We start from the raw sequence: 25,093 nt of genomic DNA on the forward strand, positions 1-25,093 counted from the left end.
AGCCTTAGAAAGTAAAAAGTCATTTTGGGAAATTGCAAAGAGAAATAAAATCAGCTTCTACCCCTAAGAAATAAGATAGCTTCCAGCTTCTTGAAAGAAAAGTAGGGATATGTAAAAGGATCCATTACCAATCAGTGGCTCGCAGGTGTCTAGGTGAGGAAGCTGAAAGTGGCTTCCAAGATCCTCATTCATGTGGAGTGATTAAGATGTTTCTTATCCAGAGAAAGGACAAGACAAAATCCAGATGGGGGTGGGAACGGAGAAATAGATGATTTTAGAGATAGATGATGTTTCAGTGGCACTCAAGTATTTTCTGAGCGGATGAATAAATGAAATAAAAAGGGAATGACATGAGATTTTCAAAGGCAACTGGAAATTCCAACCCTTGGAGGGTGGTGAAGGAATGGCCTACAGAGAAATGGTTACGTGGTGAGTTTGCTGAGGCTGCCCAGTGGAAGTATAGCCTAATAGATGGAACACACCAAGTCTAGAATCCTCAGAAATGCATACAGAAACAGACTGGGTAAAGAAAAGTCTGAGAAGGAATAATCAGAACAGAGAGTGACAACCTGTCACTGAAGGTAAACTGAGAATTACAGGATGCTAGAATAGAAGAGGGAGACAAAACAGGTGAGATTCTTCTTTGGTGTCCCTTAGAGCAGCCGTTCAACAGTGAGGGGACAGAACGCAGAGAGAACTTTCACTCTTGCAGGAAGGAGAGAAGTTAGCATTAGTATTCTGAACATTGGAGGAAAAGACATGAAGCCAGGGAAAAGCTGAGCATGGCCAGAGCCTGAGAGAGAGTCCAGGTTGAGGCAACCGTTGATTGACTGGGTCATGGGAGAGGTTAGCCCCTCTCCTCAGTAGGGGTGATCAGCAGAGAAGAAGTGAACTGAGTGGAAGAAGGGGAAATTGAGGGTGAAGTGGGCCTTCCCACCATTTCTTAGAGACAGAGGGCCGGGTGGGGCTCTGGTCTTTAAAGAGCATAAAAGGTTTGAAAAGGCCATAAGAGTCAGCCAGAGATGACCTTGAGGAAGCTAGGAAGGTGAGTATTCTCATCCTCACACTGACCACGATTCATTCACAGTGATAGCTATTGCTAGAGTTCTTCTTTTTCACAGATTTTTGATGTGGAGAACAAAGGCAAAAAGAAATGTGGATAAAATTAAATTTCCTTATAGCCCATTGACAAATAGTTGAGGCAGGCAGAGTAAGACACTCCTCCAGGAACTCCCAACTGTCCTAATGCTAATGTCTTGCTAGAGGCAAAAACAATCTTAGTTTGAGCATAGTCAGGCTCTCTAAGTCTTCTTTAACATATGAAAGTCCTTTTGGAAACTTCCTTGAGTCTTTACCTTCCCCAACTCCCAAGTATGTAATCAGTCACCACTCAGACTTACAAAGCAGCTCTTTCTGCCCACAAGGGGTCCTGCCCCTGTGTTTTAATAAAAACACCTTTTTGCACCAAAGAAGTCTTAAGAATTCTTTGTTGGCTCTTGGCTCCTAACCCCAACAGGTCAAACTGCATCATTTTAGCATCCCAACGTGAGGCCTGAGTCTTCTTATCTGGACTCTGAGCCTCAATGCAAACTCGGTAAGTACTCCCCTCCCTTTACTTTCATTTCAGGGGCTTTTCAGGGAATGTGGTCTTATTGGAATACTTTCATGTCGATTGCTCAGGCTGCAATCCTTTAACCCATGGCTACTCTATGGGGAAGAGAAAGCCTGCCTTTTGGCTGTAAGTTAGTCCCTTGGCCAGAATGCTAATAAGACTCAGAAACTTGATGCCCTCTCTTTATTCTTATTCTTATACAAAAGTTGTCTGTGTCGGGCACAGGACAGCCACCAAAGTCACCGGAATGGCTGCCAGTCTTAAGACTCCTGTGCGAGGTTTCCTCCTCCTTCGTCTAATGTGATACGGTTCGTATCTCTGGTCTAGCCACTTCTGGCCTCGATACTTCCTCTTGGAGCTCATCAAAACGAGTACCTGACTGAATTAAAACCCAACCGGGGGCTATTTCCAAGGGAAGTTGGTTATAAAGACTACATGTGTTGGCATGTCGGTTAGATCATGATGGATTTCTGTCTTAACTGTTTTCCATCAGTGTCCCCTACTAGCTACTTAAATTACAAAATTGGGTAACTTCCCCTTGCAAAACTTTCCTAATGTTTTCTCTGGTTTAAAAAGGAAGGATTCTTCAAGGCATGGCATGTATTTCGATCTATTCAGTGCCACCCATTTATAATCTAGAACGCAAATGGGGAAGCGAGAGATGCCAGCTAGCATCCTTCCCACAGGCCTTTATGGTGGAATGGTGACCAGCAGCAGTTTTGTTCTGGGGATGCCTCAGGTAGCTTTTGACACTGGGAACCTCTGACATGAGCTGCACCTGGGAGATCACCCGGAGGCAGGGGCAGGGGATGTTTGGTAATGGACCTTCCTACTTTTTTAGAAGCCGGGGAGCTTCTTCTTTAGTCCCCAAGGATTCTCCCTTGGGATGCCTTTTAACCCACTGGAATCAATTCAGATTGTAAGATCTAGGAAAGAAGAATCTGTAACATTGCATGGCCTCAGTACTCCTTAGGAGATGAGGGAAAATGGCCCATTAATAGGACATTAAGCTTCAGAATGATCTATCAGTTAGATCTCTTTGGCAACAAGCAGGGCAAATGGACTGAGATACCCATATCCAGCCCTTCATGGCCCTAAATCAGGATTTGGGCCTGAGGAACTATTGTAGAATGTGTTACCAGGTTAATAAACCCCATCTGGACATACTGGATGATGACTGTCTAAACAGGCCCATTCCTCCCAATAAACCGGGGCTACTTCAGGAATCACTGGCTAGTCCAGACAAAGAGGACACTGGCTCTGTTGCTATCCCTCCTCCTTACGAACCCCAAGACACCTCTGCTCCCAGCCCAGCTGGACATACAAGGAGAGGAATTCCCTATCTTGCAGGAATTCCAGCTAAGTTTGGAATGCATCCTCTTAGGGAAGTTGCAAATGGAGAAATGGGCAAGATTCAAGTCCATGTCCCCTTCTCCATGGCAGACCTGGCTCAGATAAAACAACAATTAGGACGCATCGTGGTGTGTGCAGGCGACTGATCCTTGCCATGTCTTCTTACAAGACTTTCAGGATCAAGCGACTCCTGGCCAAGAAACAAAAGCAGAATCATCCCATTCCCCCGTGAATTCAGATGAAAACTGATAATAAAATCAGGGACAACTCCAAGAGGTGGCACTGGAGAAGAACCAAGCTGGGTCTGTAAGGAATCGCTCATGAGATGGCATACATGTTTATGCTGTAGGAAGGTCGTGTGTCCCTATCCCATCACTCTGCAAACCTCCCTACTACCTGCACAATGGGTATGTTTTATTAGGGAAATGTTTTTTCTCTGTTATTATGCTTCTGCACCCGTAGGTTAGTTCAGTAATAAATACGTGAGAACTTTTGACTGAAAAGAAAAAAAACAAGAAGGGCAATATCGCAAAAACCCCTCTCAGCTTATTCAGGGCTTTCAACAAATGTCTATCCTGTTTGATTTGACCTGGCAAGGTATATACGTCATATGAATTCGTTGCACCCCTGAGTAAAGGAACTGTATGTATCTGGGCAGGGGCTCAAGAGTTCCCTGATGAAAGGGCAACCAGAGATAGGGAACGTTATCCGGTAGGAGGCGCTGCTCTTCCAAATACCGAAGCACATTGATGTTACCAGGACAGACCTGGAAGGGAAAGATGAGGTCATATGATCACTTGTTTAACAGAAGGAATGAAAAAAAGATTCTCTATACCAGTAAATTTTCATAAAACTTAGGAAGTTATTCAAGGAGCTGGTGAGAACACAGCTCTAATACAGGGTTGTTTGATTGAAGCCAACCGTAGATATGCAAATCTGGACAGAACTTCACCAGAGGGAACCAGTATGCTAAACATGCATTTTATTTTTGTTATTTTTAAAAAAATCTTTTTTATAGTTTATTTTTGAAACAGAGAGAGACAGTGCATGAGCAGGGGAGGGGCAGAGAGAGAGAGAGAGAGACAGAATCTGGAACAGGCTCCAGGTTCTGAGCTGCCAGCACAGAACCCGATGCCGGATCGGAATCCACAAACTGCGAGATCATGACCTGAGCCGAAGTCAGATGCTTAAACAACTGAGCCACCCAGGCGCCCCTAAACATGCATTTTATAGGTCAGCTGGCACCTGACATCCACTAAAAACGGACTAAAATGGCTTTAAGTCCTCAAACCGTCCTGTCCCCCCTCCCCCCAAGCGTCTACTAGATGTAGTGATTGGAGTCTTTAATAATAGAGATGTGGCCTTAAAGCAAGAAAAGGGCCAGAGAACCAAACGGCAGGGTAAAATATAGACTCAAACATTGGCTGCCACTATTGCATATTCCCCATGACACCAGTCTAACCAGGGGCCAAAGAAAAAGCTGGTATCAAAGAATCAGGTAAGATCCTATGCTACTGCTGTGGCCATATCAGACATTGGAAAAAAGACCGTCCAAACAAATGTTCTCCACCAGAGCTATGTCCTGTCTGTAAGAAAAAAGGACATTGGAAGAGACACTGTCCTCATCTCCAGAGAGAGAGGGACACAGGAACACACTTCCCTGCCTGAGAGCAGGACCCGGAGGATCTGGCATGATGGGGCCCTGAGGCTGGTCCCACTCCCTTTGACATCAAGATGATTGAGCCCCCGGTTACCCTGGATGTGGAAGGTACCTTTATCAATTTTCTTATTGATAGAGGAGCCACTTACTCTGTTCCTATTCAGCACTCTGGCCCTACATGTTTTTCTAACCATAAAATTGCTGGCAGAGAAGGCGAAACTAAAACGTGCCATGGGACAATGCCTTTAACCTGTAAATACAAAAGTCAATTGGTTACTTATGTTTTTCTACTCCTTCTGTCTTTTCCCCCTCCATTACTTCTACAAGACTTAATGTATAAACTGGGAAGCAGGTTTTCTCTTTCTAAAGAAAGGGACAGCTTGTTGTCTTTAACACCTGGAGAGCTAAAACCTTACCCTGGTATCCCTACTACTATCTGGAAGGAAGTAAATCCACAAGTCTGGGATTGGGATGTCTTAGAACAGCTCTTAAAGCCCAACCAGTTCAAGTGACTTTAAAGGACGCAACCAGGAGTGCCTGGGTGGCTTAATTGGCTAAGTGTCCAACTCCGGCTCAGGTCATGATCTTACGGTTCGTGACTGCGAGCCCCACTTTGGATCCTCTGTCTCCCTCTTTCTGTTCCTCCCCCATCTCAAGAATAAATAAACATAAAAATAAATAAAGGACCCAACCACTACACTTCATAAGAACCAATATCCCTTAAGACCTGAGGCAAAGGCCGGATTATAACCACTTATTGATAAGTTTCTCAAACATGGTATTTTAAAGCCATGTCAATCTCCTTACAGCACTCCAATTTTACCAGTCAAAAAGCCAAATGGGGAATATCGAATGGTACAAGACTTAAGAACTATAAATGAAGCAGGTTCATGCTAGAGTGCCAAATCCTATACCATTCTCACCTAGGTCTCTGCTGACACCCACTGGTTTACAATACTTGATTTAAAAGATGCCTTCTTTTGCAGCCGTCTAAGTAAAGAAACACAGCCACTATTTGCCTTTGAATGGGCCTCAACTTTGAGCCCACAGGCTGCCCAGTTAATATGGATAGTCTCTCCACTCCACGGCCACCGCCACCGGGATTTAGAGACAGTCCTCACCCTTTTGAGACTGCACTTAGTAAAGACCTTCGTGATATCTCCTTGCCTCAAGGGACTACAGTTCAATGTGTGGATGATATTTTCATCTGTAGTCCCACAAAAGAAATGTCTGATAGCAATTCTGTAACTTAAGTTTCCTGACAGACAGGAGAGAGTATCACATCTTCCCTGAAAAGGTGCAAATATCTAAACAGAAAGTACAATATTTGGGATGTGAGCTAACACCAGGTCACCGTACCCTGTCTACTGACAGGAAAAAGGCTATATTAGATCTTGGACCCTCAACTACAAAAAAACAACTCCGTACTTTCCTAGGTATGGCAGGTTTCTGCTGCCTGTGGATTCCTGGATTTGGGCTCTTAGCCACACCATTGTATGGTTCAATTAGAAGCCTTGATGAGGAACCTTTACTCTGGACTAAAGCCCAGCAAATGGCCTTTCAAACAGTAAAAGCTAGGCTTTTGCCAGCCCCCGCTTTGGCTTTACCAAATTTAGAAAAACCTTTCACTTTATCTGTAGCAGAAAATCAGAGACAAGCTTTGGGAGTCCTTACCCTGAAATTAGGAAATGAAATAAGATGGGTGGGCTATTTTTCAAAGTCACTTGATAATATTCAAGCTCAAGGCGGTGGCAAGAGCAAGAGGCCTCAAAACTTACTACGGGACAGTATGTGATGGTGACGACTCCACATCCTGTCCAGAGTGTCTTACAAAACAAAAGCCACAGATGGATGACCGGAGGCCCACTTACTAAACACCAGGCTGTGCTTTTAGATACACCCAAAATAATGCTTAAAACCTGTCAAACTTGAAGCCTAGCTCTCCTTATGCCTGGCTTTGGCCATCATACTTCTATGAAAGAACACGACTGCTCTGAGATTGTTGACTTTGTTTATTGTAGCAGACTAGATTTAAAGGATTCCCCTATTGAAAATGCAGATGATAATTGGTTTACTGATGGCAGTAGCTTCCTGGATAAGAGGGAGAAAAGCTGGATGTGCTATAGTTAGTTTAATTAAGACCATTGAGGCAAAAGCCCTTCCAACAAATACTTCTGCTCAAAAGGCTGAATTAATAGCACTTATCCATACTCTTGAATTGCTACATGCCCAAGGAGCAAGGAAAGGGGATTATTATCAAGCCATAACTCCCCAATCAAATATGGTCCTGAAACTATTTTTCTTTTCTTTTTTTCCTAATGTTTATTTATTTTTTGAGAAAGAAAGACAGAGCATGAGCAGGAACGGGGCAGAGAGAAGGAGACACAGAATCTGAAGCAGGCTCCAGACTCGAGGCTGTGCATCCACCTAAGGAGGTAGCTGCAATTCCCCTCTAAGGACATCAGAAGGATATCTTAGGGATGCCTGGGTGGCTCAGTTGGTTAAACATCTGACTCTTGATTTTGGCTCAGGTCATGATCTCACAGTTCATGAGATCAAACCAGAGTTTGTGCTGGCAGTGCAGAGCCTGCTTGGAATTCTTTCTTTCCCCCTCTCTCTGTCCTTCCCCCACTTGCATGCAAGCTCTCTCTCTCATAAACAAACAAACAAACAAACAAACATAAAAGGATATGATCTTAGAATCTAAAGGAAACCACTTGGCAAACCATGTAGCCAAATGGGCAGCACAAGCCAAACAAATATTTAGTCTAATACCAGTCTTAACTCCAATAAAGTCCCTAATCCTAGTCTATTTAGACCAAGAAATTCACAAAGCTCAGGAATGAGGTTATTAAAAAAATGCACAGGACTGGCTTGTTAATAATAAAGGAAAAATCTTTATATCCAAAAATAACCAATGGAAGGTAATACAGGTTACTCATTTGGGCAAAAAATGCTTTAAAACATTTTATTGAAAATATATTTGATGAATAAATCTAACAGCTACAATAAAACAGATCTGCCAATCCTGTATCATTTGTGCACAAGTAAATCCCAAAGGCACGGTCTGCCCTTCTCCCACTTTTAAAACCAATCCAAAGGCATGGGACATATCCAGAAGAGGACTGGCAGCTTGATTTCACACAAATGCCTCTTGCAAAGGCTATGAGGCCCTACTGCTGTTTGCTGATACTTTCACTGGATGGATCGAGGTCTTTCCGAGTAAAATGGAAAGAGCCACAGAAATAAAGTTTTGTTGCTAGAAATTATTCCTAGATTTGGCCTTCCATGGTCCCTTCCAAGTGATGATGGTCCTTCTTTTACTGTGCAAATAGCAAATAACACAAGATTTTAAAATTAATTATTTTGGGGGTGCCTGGGCCACCCAGCTGGTTAAGCATCAGACTTGATTTCAGCTCCCTGCTGGGCATGGAGCTTGCTCAAGATTCTCTCTCTCCCTTTGCTCCTCCCCTCCCCTGTTCTCTTTCTATCTCTCTCTCTCTCAAAAAATTTTTTAAAAATATTTTCTGTATTTAGCTTGGCATCCACAGTCCTCTGGGAAGGTGGAAAAAGCTAATGATACTTTAAAATGATGCCTTACTAAACTTAGTCTAGAGGCCCAGGAAAATTGTGTTACTCTCTTACCAATAGGACTTTTCAGAGTAAGAGCTGCTCCAAAACAACCTCTAGGACTCAGCCCTCTTGAGTTATTATATGGGAAGCCATGTCTTACAGTAGACTTGCTATTGGATGAAGATTGTAATACTCCATCAAATTATTCACTTGAGGCTGGTTTCATTCATAAGTTACCTAAATGAATACACTGATCACCTGCTCCTAAAACCTGATTTAACTATAACTGAAAGTCCACCCCATGTACGTCCTGGAGACAATGGTTTATTTAAAAGATTGGAAGTCAAATACAGCGGGGGATTTAAATCCAAAATAGAAAGGTCCATATGTATTCCCACTGCAGTAAAATTAGAGGAGTACTCTTCATGGGCTCCTATCTAGAAGAAAACCTGTACCTCCTTCACAGGAAACCACTGAGCAAATTAACGTGACTTATCACACCTGTGAACCTGTAGAAGGTCTAAAACTCCTCTTCCAACAACAATGAAGGTTGTATATTTTCTCTTTGTTTTCTGCTCACCTATCTTAGCTGACAATTCCTTTCCATAACGGGCATAGCATTATATTGAACTGCAAAATCAAGCACCTTGTTGGATTTGTGGAGTTTGCCCATGTCAAGCACGTCTGAGTTACCCTGGTGGGTTTTCTCCTTTACAAGGCACTGATTGACACTCTCTATATACTTATATTTCAGAAATAATATATGATACCATGTTTTGTTGATACATCTATCACTACTCAAAATGTTTCTTCTCAGCCCATGATCAATAGAACATGGAATTTACCAGGACATAACCAGACTTTTTATACCCTCAAACTATTAAAATATTAACTGACTTTACAGACCTACAAACTGATGCCCTCCAATGAGTGCCTAAGTTACAAAACCCCACTTATCACTATACTGAGGATGGCATATATCAAATTTGGGATGCGTATTTATGGCTCACACCCACTATTGGACAGCTCAGTCAAAAGCAAAGAAATCATACATATGACACTTGGGCAAATAGCACACAGCAGTTAGGATGGCTATCATTAGAGACGGGCGCTCAAACCATTGTGCTCCTGGCTACTTTCTGGATAAGGCGACTTGGAATCAGATGGCTAGCACCCAATGGAATCAACTGGTTACATGGCACTAACCACATATCCTCCAGGGCGGATGGGTCATCATCGCACCTTAGGTTGTGCCTGGATTCATGGGTACGTTATCCAAACCATCACTACCCCAGGTAATCTTCCCAATTTAAAAGAAAGATGGACACTGTCTGTTTTTCATAGGTATGATCATTTGCGGTCCATTTTTGCTCTATCTGTAGGATAAAACGTGTTTTTTGGTATATGGAAGCTCTTAATAAATGCACCATGAAGGTAGTCAATGATTCACAGCACAGCATCTCCTTAATACTGAAGTCGCACAGATACGCAAAGCTGTTCTACAAAATAGAATGGCTTTAGATGTCCTAACAGCAGCTCAAGGTGGTACATATGACATTATTAAAAAAGATGCTGTGTATACCCAGATTATCACAAAAATGCCACAGGGCTATTAAAAGATATGAATACCCCAGTTGAGGCTCTACAAAATCTTTCCCTCCCTTTCAGTGCTTGGTTACGTTACTGGTTTGGAGGGGGATTATGGTCAACTATTAAGGGTCTCTTTGTTGCACTTCTCATTCTTACAGCCATATTCATCCTAACATATTGCCTTTTCAGTGTCTCTGGTTAGTGCTAAGACTCCATCACTACAATGACTTCACATCAACAGATGATCCTTTCCATGGAGATACTTCTTTACTGTCCACATTGGATTCAGCTGCCTTTGCCTTTCATTACTCCCCTATACATTCCCGGACTGACCAATATTGACCCATAGGTAAGGACATCTGTATGTCCCTATTCAGCAGGAAGGAGTTAAAGAAGATAAGACCTTCCTCCCTCAGCAGCCTTAAAAATTTAAGGGTAAAATTGTTCATGGGGGGAATGATGTGGAGAACAAAGGCAAAAGGAAATGTAGATAAAATTAAATTTCCTTATAACCTACAGCCCATTGACAAATGCTTGAGGCAGGCAGAGTAAAACATTCCTCCAGGAACTCTCTGCTGTCTTGATGTTAATGCCTGGCTAGAGGCAAAAGCTTGAGGCTAGTCAGGCCTCTAGGTTCTCTAAATCTTCTTTAACATATGAAAGTCCTTTTGGAAACTTCCCTGTGTCTTTACCTTCCTCAACACCCAAGTATGTAATCAGTCACCCCCCACACTTATAATGCAGCTCTTTCTGCCCATGGGTCCTGCCCCTTGCTTTAATAAAAACACCTTTTTGCACCAAAAGTGTGCATGGCTGGCTCAGTCAGTGGAGCATGCAACTCTTGAGTTCAGGGTTGTAGGTATAGAGGTTACTTAAAAACAAAATCTTTAGGGGCGCCAGGGTGGCTCAGTTGGTTGAGCGTCTGACTTTGGCTCAAGTCATGATCTCATGGTTTGTGGGTTCAAGCCCTACATCAGGTTTGATCGAGCTGTGTTGACAGCTCAGAGCCTAGAGCTTGCTTCGGATTCTGTGTCTCCTCCTCTCTCTACCTCTTCCCCACTTGTGCTCTGTATCTCTCAAAAATAAATAAACATTTTAAAATGATTTAATTAAAATATTTAAAAAATAAAAACATCTTTTTGCATTGAAGACATCTCAAGAAACGTGGCCGTTGGCTCTGAACCCCAATACTTCAAATTGCATGATTATCTCACTTAACTCTTAGAACAATCCTTAAGCCAAGTTCTATTAAAATCTCATTTTTGAGGGGTAGAAACCAAAGAATGGAGAGGTTTTAAAAAAATGTTTACAGTGATGGAACTAGACTTCCAACCTGGTTCACCTCACCTTAGAGCCCATGCCTTTTTCTAGAATACCTTCCCTGTCCCTTTGTGACTTACCAAACATGTGCTCTTACCAAGCCCTTGCCAGGAGTCCTCAGTCTGATTTCCCAATCCAGACTCTGGACCTTCTCAGAGGCTCCTCCTGTATGAGAAGTACCCCATCACCCCATCCCTCTCTGCCAAGCAAACTGTTTCCTCCACCCCCTCTCTTCAAAGATTTCTTCCTGTATACCATCTCTGTGAGGTCATCTCTTGTGGATGAATCTGAGACTGAGATCCTCTTGCTCATGTGTACACTGTAAAGCGCATGTATTTTCCTATCATTAGATGGCCAACCTTGCGGGAACCTTCATGTCCACCTGAATGTCACTTCCTTGAGAGTGTCCCAGTCTCAAAGCAGGGAGGACTTTAGTCTGCTCTCAATATGTCCTAACCAGTCTCTACTCTGTGATACTAGTTAACACATAACATTTGTAAAATATGATGATATTGCCAACAAATGTTTACTTACCAGCCTTCTCTACAAATGCAAATGGCCAAAGCCTCTGTAAGGATTTTAATCAAGAAGTAACTTTTCTCAAAATTGGATTGCTTTATTATCTGAACCTATACCTAGCTAGGGATTTGGTCATTTCATCCTTGTGTTTTACCTACCTTTAAACTGTTCAGTTGCTCCTGAGTTAAAAGGGAAAGGCTAACAAGCTTCCACTCCTTCCCTGTTCTGTTGCTAGAAATGTGTGAGATTTACTTGGCTCGGTTTCCCTGAGTATCTCTATCTTTCCAAGGAGGCATCCAAATGCTGCATTAAGTTAGCATTAATCTCTGCAGTGTTTCTTCCCGCTCAGGAGTTACCTCTTCCTGAATCATCTTAGTTTATTGGAGGGAAATTCCTAATTGCCCTTAATTTATCACTCTTCTGACCCTGTTTCCATTTCTAATACATTTTCTTGGCTTCATGAAGACAAGACCAAAGCACTTAACTAAAATAAGTTAAAATAAAATCTACTTCAATGCCCTAAGTTCCTGAATGTTCTCCCTCACCCACTATGGCTTTTAAGATATTTAAAGAATCTTTCATTATGTGGCTTTTGCTAAAGCCATTCTTCCATCACTGTCTACTCTAGATTTTTCTCAGTTCACTTTTACACCCTCTTAGTATTATTTCAGTTCTCTCACCCCTTTTTAAAACCTCTTCTTTTTAAACATGCTGGTTTTATAAATCAAGGGCCTTCTGTTTTTCCCATGGTCATTTTTGGTTATTCTCAGGTGGTCCTTTCTCATTTAGTAGTTTTTCTGAGCAGTTAATTCATTTCCTGGACACAGAGGGTTTTAAAGAAGCCTTACTCTGCCTTATTATCCACTTTGCCCCTCAATCAACCCTTTGTAATAGTATCTTGTTCTTCTAATCCTATTTAGCATCCTCATCTACTTTATAATCAGCGCTCCCTTCTCTTCAATGGCCAGCTTCTGTGGTTCATGCTCCTATTTGCCTTTCTCTGCTGATGTTACATCTCGGCTGACCAAAATCACACTTCCTTTAGCTTTCTGCCAATTGATTTTTAGCAGTGAGTCAAAAATAATTTTATTTTGAGCTCATGGTAAATCTTTTTCACTTGTGCCAATAACCATGTATGCTAAACGCATTGATTTAAAAATGAGCACATGCTTATTTTCAAAAAGCAAACGTATTTTTTCCCATGACCTCCTACTAGTTATAAAACATTTCATCTCCTTAGGTAATTATGATCATCATAGAAATAACTTTTAAATACTTCTATGTGTTTTCTCTAAAAAAGGATCTCATTTTCATGAATACTAGCTTCTTGGTCTTAAACCATCTACACTTGCTGATACCAATTATGCTGTCATTCTCATCTAGAATTCATAATATTCATGTAACAGTCTCAAAGAGCTTCATGAATAAAGATAGCTACCATAGAGTTTGACACCCTGAGGTATAAAGGGTTAAATTATGAGCCTCAGCAACCAAACAATAAGTTCCTGACGGAACCAAAGAGAGCCAACCTTCCTAAATCATTTCTTCAGACTCCTCTCAAGCTCCTATCCCGTGTCCCACCTCCCATCCCTTCTCCTTTGTTGCTGGCTCGTTTCCTCTGATTGTAATTCATTCTGTATTCCTTCCTGCTCCTCTGTCTTGGCTAATTGTTCTTTTCCCACACTACTAGGTTTTAATTTCCTCTAGTTATCGCCTTATCACCACAGTCTACACTTCCTCTCTCTTTCTGACCTGTCTCTTGCTCACCACTGACCTGCAGGGGCCTAGCACAACCGCTTCACTTCCACTGCACCTTAGTTTGCCGATCTCTGAAATGGGAGTGGTAACTCTCCCTTTCTTCCCAAAGCCGCTGCATCAAAATCCAGTCTTTCTTGGACAGTCTTACCAATAACAAATCATTGGCGTGCAGTGTTCTGTGATGATTTAATGAACATTCCGATCGGTTTCACTAGCAAAGCTGGAAGCTGCAGGATAGGTCATCCTTTTGGCTCTGTTTGCCCCTATTTTTAACTTTGCGAGGGAATCCAGCCATATGAGTTCTAATTTTCTCTGTGTGGCACATCCACGGACAGAGCGATTTTCTCTGTGCTCTAAAAATTTGGGTGACATCCTGAGTAAACATATTATCTCTTTTCTTTGAGGGAAAGAAAACTGTTCTTTTTACCCTTCCCGACAGGGTGGTGTCCTAGGAACTCGGTCCTAATGCGCAGACTCACTCACCAAGTGTCTTCACGGAAGGTTAAGAGGGAAATCTGAATTTTTAAAATCTGGTGTCATTATTGCATTAAAGAAGGAGGGCTATCCAATATTTAATGTAGACGCATTGATCCCAGGCTGTCAAGAGGGGGGAGATAGCACTCAGACTTTCTATTGTTGTTTTGTTTGGTTTTATTTTGCTCCAGCAGACTTGATCCTTCTTTTTCCTTTTAGTGCTTGGGGGGATGGGGAGATGAACTGTCCTCTGACTGAAGAGGTGGAGCGGAGGCCTTTGTTTTAAAACTGCGGTTCTGATTACACCTGACAGGGCTGAAACTTGATTCCCACAGAGCCTACTCACACCTTATCTTCTTCACTCCTGGTGATTACAGCAGGAATGCAGCACAAGTTGTCACTTTGATTCGGTCTGTATACTGCCGAGTGCGATAACAAAAAGAAAAGTTCATTTTTTGGTCTCAAGATTTGTTTCAGGGAGAGTTCTTTCCCTTCCATNTCATAGTTCGGGAATAATCACGTTTAATAAAAAGTCTGCCTAAGAAAAGGACTCCCATAACCTGAGCCGTGGCAGTGATTTTGTGGTATTTGGATTCACGTCCATAAAAATATTTGGACACCAGATGGTGGATTGTTAGGCGCATTCATCCCAAACCAGAAGTTTAAAAAAATTTACACACACACACACATACACACACACACTCACACACACACACACACACCACAGAGGGAGGGAAAAATCATTATTAGTTTTTTTCCAGTCATGCTGCATGAGTAATGGTAAAAGCAACAGCTAAAACAATAAGATTACTGTGTTGAATTCTTAATGTGTTGTCAGGAATACAGACTTCAAGTAGTGCTGAAAATATGTTCTCCCTCTGAATAATGCATACCTTAAGTGCAACTCACTTTGACAGCTTACCAATTGTACATATTTTCTAAAAACAAAATCATTCTGCTGGTAGAGGAAGCTATCGGCGGTGACCTAGCTCCTACACAAGACCAAACTGAGAGGAAGCCAAATTAAACACTAAGCCAACAGCCTCAGGCCCGGTCATTAATCCAAAATGACATTTTCTCTGCAGGTTGATTTTGTTTTTAACAGTCTCAACTATCTACGCTAATGGGTGGGGCTGCATAGGGTAAATAAACCAAAACCGAATAACAGAAAATGGAATTGATATTTAACTGTGGAATGTATGTTTGTGGGAGGGGTGTTATTTATGTCATATAGTGGTCACGCTCCGTGGAGCTTTGACTGTCCATTTGTTGTGCTACAGCAAACGAGAATTGGTCTCTGAAAGAAATCTGGCCCTGGCCCATGGGTCCACTGTAGTCTGGGTCTTTACAGAGATAGGTCTATGCAGATACCTGGCCTGGTTCCTCACATGTGGAGGCCAAGCTCCTCGGTGTACACCTGCATCTAATCAGAAACACAGAGTTTCGACACATGTTAGGTTGCCTGCCACACAATTTATCCTTGGCTTCTCTGCTGCCTGATTGAAGAAAAGAGCATCTCTGGAAGGATGTACTGTGTCATTTCTTTCAGATATTTTAAACTTAATCCCTGGATCAAGTCAGATAATTAAAGAACGTCATTTTTGAACTGAACCGTATCAATTTGTTCCCTCAGAGAACTGTGCTCTTGAGGACTTCACTTTGCTCTGAGGCCCTAACTTAAGTCTCCTTGGGAGATACCATGAAAAATAACTATTGGAAAGTCACTTGCTTTACATATTATTCATGACATCAGCGTCCTTTCGGAAGATGCACGGGAGAAACTTCTTTCAGGTCTTCAGTCTCCTGACCCCCTGGTATGTACCTTACAAAATATGGTGAATTTTATGACTGATAATGGTTCCTCTGTTGCTCCGAGCCAAATCTGTGACCCCTCTGTAGTAACTGCTTGAATCCCTGAGACTGGAATTTCTCTGCACTGGCATTATTTCTTGTTTCACTTTACTGTCTTTTTTTTCTTTTGTTTCAATTTTATTGCAGGATTTTTAAAAGTTTATTTATTATTTTGAGAGAGAGAGAGCACGAGCGAGTGGCAGAGGGGCAGAGAGCGAGGGAGATCGAGAATCTAAAGTAGGTTCCACGCTGTCAGTGTGGAACTTGATGTGGGGCTCAAATTCATGAACCGTGAGATCATGACCTGAGCCTAAATCAAGAGTTGAATGCTTATCTGACTGAGCCACTCAGGCGCTCCTTTTTGCATGATTTTTATAAGTCACCTAAGGAACATTTTGAAATAACTCAGGGGTTAAATGGATACATTTATCATTCTTATGGCATTTTCTGAGCAAACATGAACAAGAAAATGGCCCTAGAGATACCCCCTGAAAGTATGAACGATGATGGGGGAAATTTTTAAAATATTTTTATTACCCCAGGTAATTGAGAATTTGAGATATGACAGCTATTTTTATTAATTTGACTGAAACAGAGGAAATTGAAGGACATGTTGATTTCAAACTGGAGGAAGAAGAAGGAAACTCTCTGCTCTACAGGACACCGCTGCTGAGCAAACCAGGACTCACAGGAAGGGAGGAAGTTACCATCTGACCCTTCACTAGGTGGGAAATGGTCCCGAAAGGGCTCATCTGGGCCAAGAGCTGAAATCAAGGACAACTTCATCTGGAGGGAATGGTTACTCTGCTGAAAGAGTGAAGCATGCAGGGAAATCATTCCCCAAGCACAGTTCAATGCTTCATATATCTTTTAAAATCTCATTTGTTTGTTTGTCTATTATTATGCTTAAATTCAAGCAAATCATAACTCGCAGCCTGTATCCCTCCTTGATAATAACATTTATTTATGAAGATAAAGTCTATTAAATGCATGGAACAATGTGCCTATCACTGAGGATAAATGAACAAATCAGAAGTCCTGTTCTCAACGAGTCTACCGCTTTTTAGCCCTTTTTGTTTGTTCATTTATTCAAACACCTATTTACTGAGTATCTCATATTTATTTGTTTTATTGAGTGTCTCATTTACTTATTGAGTATCTGAAGGGAGGGATATAAGAATAATTGTGGGAGGGCACCGAAGCTATAACGAGTTGGGGAACAAAGGAAGTCCACCTGAGGGGTTGGTATTTAGATCGAGACCTGAAAACAAGGAGCTGGACCAGGGGTCAGGGGTGGGAAGGGTGAATACTGATGGAACCATGTCGGCAAAGTCCTGAGGTGGGAATGAGGTGCCCCGGTTGGCTGGGGAGCAGTGAGGGAGGGCCAGTGTGCATGAGACAAGTGACAAGGTACCTGTGAGGTCGGGCTGTAAGAAAGCATTACTTCTTCCCCCAGAAGCCCTCATGGCCCACACCCTTCCAGCTCCTTTAAGTCTTTGCTCAGCCACTCTTCCGATTTGTCCTAACATGACCATCTCATCTAAGTTGTAATAGTCTCCTCCCTCCAATTAGTTTCCTTTGCATATATCACCTTCTAACGGTATAATACAGTATTTATTTATTATGTTTCTTGTTTGTCTCTCCCCTACCCCTTTCTTTCCTGTTTTTAAAAAAATGTTTTCTTATTTATTTCTGAGAGAGAGAGAGAGAGAGAGAGAGTGACAGTGTGAGCAGGGGAGGGTCAGGGAGAGAGGGAGATACAGAATCTGAAGCAGGCTCCAGGCTCTGAGCTAGCTGTCAGCACAGAGCCTGACGTGGGGCTCGAACCCACGAAGCATGAGATCATGACCTGAGCCGAAGCCACCCAGGCACCCTGCCCCTACCCTTTTCCATTAGCTTCAGGAAGGCACAGATTTTTATCTGTTCTGTTGACTGACATATCCCCCAAATCTAGAACAGGGCCTGACATGTGGCAGGCACTCAATCGATAGCTACTGAATGGAATTAAATTGAAAGGCAATGAGCATTTTAAGCAAGGATGTAACCTTATCTTATTTACATTTTTGGAAGATAACTCTGGATGCTGAGTGGGGAAAAAATGTTTTAAATCCAAAAGACACTTCTCTACATTGTTCTACATCGACTCTAGAATCTAAAACCAAGACTTGGCCAGGAAGATGTTAAGCTTCTTTCTTTTTTAAATCACCCAGGTAGATAAAGAAATAACATGGGTATTACGGAGGGTTTAAGCACATGGGCAAGAGCCACAGAAGGAAAGCCAACCACACTATCAAGTCAGGTCAGGTCAGAAGCACATGCTGCGTGCATGCCTGCCAACAAAACCCAAAACAACTGGACTCAATTAAACAACAGGTTATGTTTGCCTTGATTCTCTTTGCTGGGGCTTGCTACTGCTTCGAGGAAGAAGCTATTTACTTTTCAAGCCAGAGTTAAAAAAAATTTTTTTTTCAGATTTCACTCAAAAGCAAAACAATTTGTACCAGTTAACTCTCTTTAAAGAAGTATATTGAAAGAAATTGCCTCAGGATAGGGTGCTCATACTCCATTAAGAGGAGATTTATTTGTTACACGGGCTTAGAAAGCCTAATCTAGGCTGATTCATGCATTCAACAAATATTTATTGAACATTTTATGTATGCATGTCCTTTCTGAGAAGTTAAAGAGATGATTCTTATACAGGTTCCTTATAAAGCTTACTTTCTACTTGAGAGAATGACATACATGCACAAGAAGTTAAATTAAGAGTGAACAATGCAAAATGTGCCCAAGGCAGCTTGTAAGTATCAAACAGGTGGTAAGACCAGGTGCTATAAAATCATTCCCAAATGCTAGCCTGTGTAGTATTCACTACCTTTGACAGTCACATAATGAAAAATAGATAAGTGAATATAAATGAGTTTTTCTGAAGTTGAGGGTGGAGCATTGAAAGAACTGACCATTATTCTGAGATTGTGCCTTTTGTTCTTTTTGAGTGGTAAAATGTCTTTTCTTTAATAAGATGATTGTGATGGCGGTCTCTTTTAAAAAAGTCTTTATTTTGGCAGAATAAAAAATTGACAATCCTATATTGGACTTTATTATGTTGAAGCCTTACTGATTCAAAAATCCCCTGAACTAGAAACTGCTGCTATTAGAGCAAACAGGATGGACAGGAGGGGTGCATTGACCAAATGGGATAAACTGGGTAGGATTTTGATGGTCAGAGTAGATGCAGATAGACATTATATATTAAGTCTCAGCACATTTTGGTTGAACTGAATTTAACCATACTTTGTGTGGAGGTTATATGAACAAAGCCACAAGATGATAATGCAGACGACCATTTTGGAGTCATCCTCTGTAGAGAATGCATATAGGTGATTATTGGGAAATTAGTTTTTAGAGTAAAATTGGGGCAGATTATGGATAGCCTTGAATGTCCAAGTAAGGAGATAGACTTTATAGAAATGGGCAGCATTTTAATAGGTAGTTTTAAAGCAGGAAAGTAACATAAAGGGGTATTATTTTTTTAATTTTTATTTTTTAATATAATTTATCATCAAGTTAGCTAACATACATTGGTTATGGGGGGTAGATTCCAATGATTCATTGCTTACATACAATACCCAATTCTCATCCCAACAAGTGTCCTCCTTGAAGGAGTATTATTTTTAAAAGATAAAGAAAGTCATCAAGGCACAAAGGGAGAGAATATAGAATATGACAAGAAAAAAAGAACAGAGGGGAATTACAAAACAACCAAAATGGCAATAAATACATACCTATCAATAGTTATTTTAAATGTAAATGGACTAAATTCTCTAATCAAAATACATAAGAGTGGTCAAATGGATTAAAAAAAAAAAAGCAAGACCCATCTCTATGTTGTCCCAACTCTATGCTGGCTCACTTCAGATATAAGGACACACATAGACTAAAAGTGAAGGGATGGGAAAGATATTCCATACAAATGGAAACCAAAAGAAAGCTGGGGTAGTTTTACTCATATCAGACAAAATAGACTTGAAAACAAAGATTCTAATAAGTGACAAAGATAGGCATTATATAATGATAAAGAGGCCAACCCAACAAGAGGATATAACATTTGTAAATATTTATGCAATCAACAAAGGAGCACCTAAATATATAAAGTAAATATTAACAGACCTAAGAAGAGAAATAGATAGCAATACAATAATGGTAGAAGATTTTAGTACCCAGCTTACCTTAATGGATAGATCATCCAGATAGAAAAATCAATAAGGAAACATCAGCTTTAAGCAACATATTTAGACCAGATGGACTTAACAGATATATAGAGAACGTCCTATCCAAAAGCAACAGAACACACATTCTTTTCAAGTATGCACGGAACATTTTCCAAAATAGATCATATATTAGGTCACAAAACAAGTCTTAATATATTTTACAGGATTGAAATCATATCATGAATCTTTTCTGATCACAATGGTATTAAACTAGAAATTAATTACATGAAGAAAACTGGAAAATTCACAAATATGTGAATCAAGTAACATGTTATTGAAGTACCAATGGATCAGAGAATAAATTAAAGGAGAAATTAAAGAATACCTTGAGACAAATGAACATGGGAATGTAACATAACAAAATGTGTAGGATGCAGCAAAAGCTGTTCTAAGAGAGAAAATAGCCATAAATGCCTACCTCAAGAAACAAGAAAAGTCTCAAGTAAGCAACCTAACTTTACATCTCAGGGAAATATCAAAAGAAGAGCAAATAAAATCCAAAGTTAGTTGAAGGAAGGAAATAACAATTAGAGCAAAAATAAATGAAAGAATATATAGAAAAAAAATCAATGAAACCAAGAACTAGTTCTTTGAAAAGATAAACAAAATTGACAAACTTTAGCTAGATTCACCAAGGGGAAAAAGAGGATTCAAATAAATAAAATCAGAAATTAAAAGAGATGCTACTGCCAATAACACAGAAATGCAAAGAATCAGAAGAGACTACTATGAACAATCACACACCAATCAATTGGACAACTTAGAAGAAATGGATATATTCCTAGAAACATACAATCTGCCAAGACTGAATCATGATGAAATAGAAAATCTGAACAGACTGATTACTAATTAGGAGGTTGAATCAGTATCAAAAACCGACCAACAAACAAAAGATCAGGACCAGATAGTTTCAGCGGCAAATTCTACCAAGCATTCAAAGGAGAATTTATTCCAATTCTTCTCAAACTCTTCCAAACAAACAGAAGAGGAAGGAAGTCTTCTTCTTCTTCTTCTTCTTCTTTTTTTTTTAATATTTTTATTTATTTCTAGGAGAGAAAGAGAGAGAGACAGCATGAGCAGGGGAGGGTCAGAGAGAGAGGGAGACACAGACTCTGAAAGAGGCTCCAGGCTCTGAGCTGGCAGTCAGCACAGAGCCCTAAGCGGGGCTCGAACCCACGAACCGCGAGATCATGACCTAAGCGAAAGTCGGACGCTTAACCGACTAAGCCACCCAGGCACCCCAGGAAGGAAGTCTTCTAAACTCATTTTATGAGGCCAGCATTATCCTGATACCAAAAGCAGACAAGGATGTCACAAGAAAAGAAAATTATAGACCAATATCCCTAATGAATACAGATGCATAAATCCTCAACAATGTATTAAGAAGTAGAATTCAAAAATATACGAAAAGAACCATATACCATAACCAACTGGGAATTATTCCAAGGAGGGAAATATGTTTTTAACATTTGCAAATCAATGTGATATACCACATTAGCAAAATAAAGGATAAAAATCATATGATCACCTCAATAGATGCAGAAAAAGCATTTGACAAAATTCAACAACCATTTATGCTAAAAACTCTCAACATAGTAGATAGAGAGGGAAAATATCTCTATTTAAAAAAGGCCATATATGACAAGCCCATAACTAACATGACACTTAATGGTGAAAAGCTGTAAAACTTTTCTCTAAGATCGGGAACAGGACAAGGATGACCACTTTTGCCACTTTTATTCAACACACTTTTGGAAGTCTTAGCCAGAGCAATTAGGCAATCAATCAATCAATCAATCATCAATCAATCAAATTCAAATTGGAAAGGAGGAAGTGAAACTGTTACTATTTGCAGATGCCATGATATTATACATAGAAAATCTTAGACTCTATCAAAAAACTATTAGAACTAATAAATGAATTTAATGAAGTTGCAGGATACAAAACCAATACACACAAATCTATATACATACAAAATCAATACACACAAATCTATTGTATTTGTATACAATAATAATTAACTATCAGAAAGATAAAGAAAATAATCTCATTTACAATTGCCTAAAAATTCCCAGAATAAACTTAACCAAGGAGGTAAAAGACGTATATATTAAAAACTGTAAGACATTAATGAAAGATATTGAAGAAAATACAAATAAATGGAAAGATAATCTGTGCTCATGTACTTGAAGAATCAACATTGTTAAAATGTCCACGCTACCCAAAGCAATTTATAGATTCAATGCGATCCCTATTAAACTTCCAATGACATTTTTCAAAAACATAGAACAAATAATTATAACATTTGTGTGGAACTACAAAGACATCAAAATAGCCAAAGAAATCTTGAGAAAAAAGAACAAAGCTGGAGGCATCACTGCTCCATATAGCAAAGCTATAAACACTATGGCATTGGCATAAAACAGACACAGACCAATAGAACAGAATAGAGAACCCAGAAAATAAATGCACATGTATATGGTTAATTAACTTATGACAAAACAGCCAAGAATAGACAATGAGGAAAGGACAGTAAGGTATGGGGTCAACCATGAGGAAGAATTGAAGTTTGATTACTGGCTCTTGGGCATTTGATTGCCTTATTTAATTGGCACGTGAGCAACATAAAGCAATAATTCAAATACGTTACGGCAGTGATCATGAGGATGCAAATATTCTAAAGGAACACAAAAATAATGGTCACTTGTACACTGACATTTACAGCAGCATTATTCACGATAGCTAAAACATGGAAGAATCCCAAATGTTTACCGCTGGATGAACAGATAAGCCAAGTGTAGTATACGCATACAATGGAGTATTATTCAGCTTTAAAACGGAAGGAAATTCTAACATATGCTACAATATTGATGAACCTTGAGGACATGATGATAAACAAAATAAGCCAGACACAAAAGGAGAAATGCTGTATGACTCTATCTGTATGAGGTACTCTGTAAGTCGGTACTTATAGATCTAAAATATACACCGTCTTAGAGTATTAGACTACTCTGAGAAGTCAAAATCATAGAGATAGAAAATAGAATGGCAGTTGCCAGGGGCTCTGGGGAAGGGGAATTGGAAAGTTAGTGTACAATGGGTATAGAGTTTCGGTTTTGCAAGATAAAACAAGTTCTGGGTATGGATGGTGGGGACAGTTGCACAACAATATGGGTGTATTTGATGCCACTGAACTGTACACTTAAAAATGTTCAAGATAGTAAGTTTTACATTATGTGTATTTTACCACAATTTTTTTAAAATAGGAAAAGATAAAAGTAATAACCACAAATAGCTCATCTGGTTTATTGGTGCAGTGTTTCTGTTAAAGAGGTCTGCAAAGTGCTTTGTAACCATTTATTAGCTTTGGGATGTTTTGTGAAATCAAACTACATTCTTTAGATAAGGGGTTTGGTTTGCTTTGATATTTAATGACCTTCCCTTTACCTAAGGCACAGCATTTTCAGATGTGCAACACCACCAACGCCTCGCGGGAGCTCACAACCTGGCACATTGTAAGTGCTCCATAAGCATCTTCAAATATATAAATAATGGCAAAGGCTAACATCTATCCTGAACATTTATTCAGAAGCAGGTTTGCCTTGAAGCTGAGGAAGCTTAAGCTTCAAAATCTCACTTGAGGAAGCCCTTCCCACACCCTGGGAGGGGCCTTAGCAACGTGTTCACGTAATCGTATGTTCATATAAAAGTTGCAAAAGTGAAATTTGTATTCTTTTTTTGAAAGGGGGCCCCCAAAGTTATATAATCGTCAGGCCCCACAAAACCCGGGTGGGCTGCTGTACTTACTGCCTTGGTAACGACTTGCTAACTCCTTTCTGTGGTTACTAGAAACCTTCCTGACAATCATGTGTTCTCTCCACTTCTCAGATGAGGAGACTGGAAAGCTTGACCACAGTTACTCCACAGGGCAGAGATCCACAGGGATTTGTACCCTGGCATTTGGGGCTAGCATGACAACTCCACTGAGCACGAGGGGAGGCCAAACCTGACTGCAGTCCCTGCTAATTAGGTGTGTACTTGATAAAGACTATAATTTCGCTTGATGTAACTATAATAACGACAATGATGACTGGTCTTTTAAAATAACCTATGATTTGGGGAAAACATGTATCCCACAGGCTTCTCCAGCTCCCATCTCCATTTAATATTCTTGTTCAGTAGATGGAAGGAAATTTAGGGAAGGGGGGGGGCGGGGGGGGGGAAGAGAGAGCCTGAAGAGGGGAAGACAAGGGACAGGGGTGCAATCGTGCGTTAACAAAAGTTCTCCACACCGGGTCCTCAGTGGCTCCCCTTTCCTCTTGAGGGATGTGCAAGGGCACGTTGTCTCCTAGAATGTTCCATGTTGGTTGGATCGAGCATTTGTATCTGCTCTGGCTCCCTAGGATTTCTACTCTGCAAGCCCCATTTCTAGTCTGAAAGCTCCTTAAGGCAGAGTGCAGAAAGGAATCCTTCCTGTAAACATCCTCTGGGCCACTCCCGGAAAAGGTAACCAGCAGCCACTGCTTCCTGTCTTTATTCTGATTCTTGGAGCAAATAATACAATTTTTTTATTTCTCTAAGATTTCTTGAGACCAATGGGAGAACAGAACTGAAAAGTCACAGGATTAAAAATATCCTCTTCTGGGATGCCTGGGTGGCAAGGTCGGTTAAACATCCGACTCTTGATTTCAGCTCAGGTCATGATCTTAAGGTTTGTGAGTTCAAGCCCCGCGCTGGGTTCTGTGCTGATCGGTGCGGATTCCCCGTCTCCTTCTCTCTCTGCCCCTTCCCTGCTCACCATCTCTCTCTCCAAAATAAAATAAACATTAAAACACATAAAAAATAAACATAAATAAAAATAAAAATAAGGGGGATACCACTCTTCAGATTCAGAGTCTCTGGCTTAGAAACCTTCATACTCCTGGCTTCCATCAAGACACAGGGCCTAGCACTGTGCCTGGCACTTGGGAGGTGTTCCAACTGACTCCCACCCCTCAGAGAGATGCTGCCATCAACCCAAAGGCAATATTCACCCACCCACCCAGATTTCTGTCTCCTGCCAGTAATCAAACTTCAATTCTTCTTCGTGCTTCACCCCATACCTCACTGCCGAGG

At 40.6% G+C, this 25,093-nt stretch overlaps 1 pseudogene; it reads left to right on the forward strand.

Moving 5' to 3' along the window:
• Nucleotides 1–3,119: 3,119 nt before the first annotated feature.
• On the forward strand, nt 3,120–3,275 carry LOC144216737 (large ribosomal subunit protein eL39-like; annotated as a pseudogene).
• The last annotated feature ends 21,818 nt before the right edge of the window (nt 3,276–25,093 follow it).

Source organism: Crocuta crocuta, unplaced genomic scaffold, assembly GCF_008692635.1.
Source record: "Crocuta crocuta isolate KB4526 unplaced genomic scaffold, BGI_CrCroc_1.0 scaffold48, whole genome shotgun sequence".
In the NCBI taxonomy this organism is placed as follows: domain Eukaryota; kingdom Metazoa; phylum Chordata; class Mammalia; order Carnivora; family Hyaenidae; genus Crocuta; species Crocuta crocuta.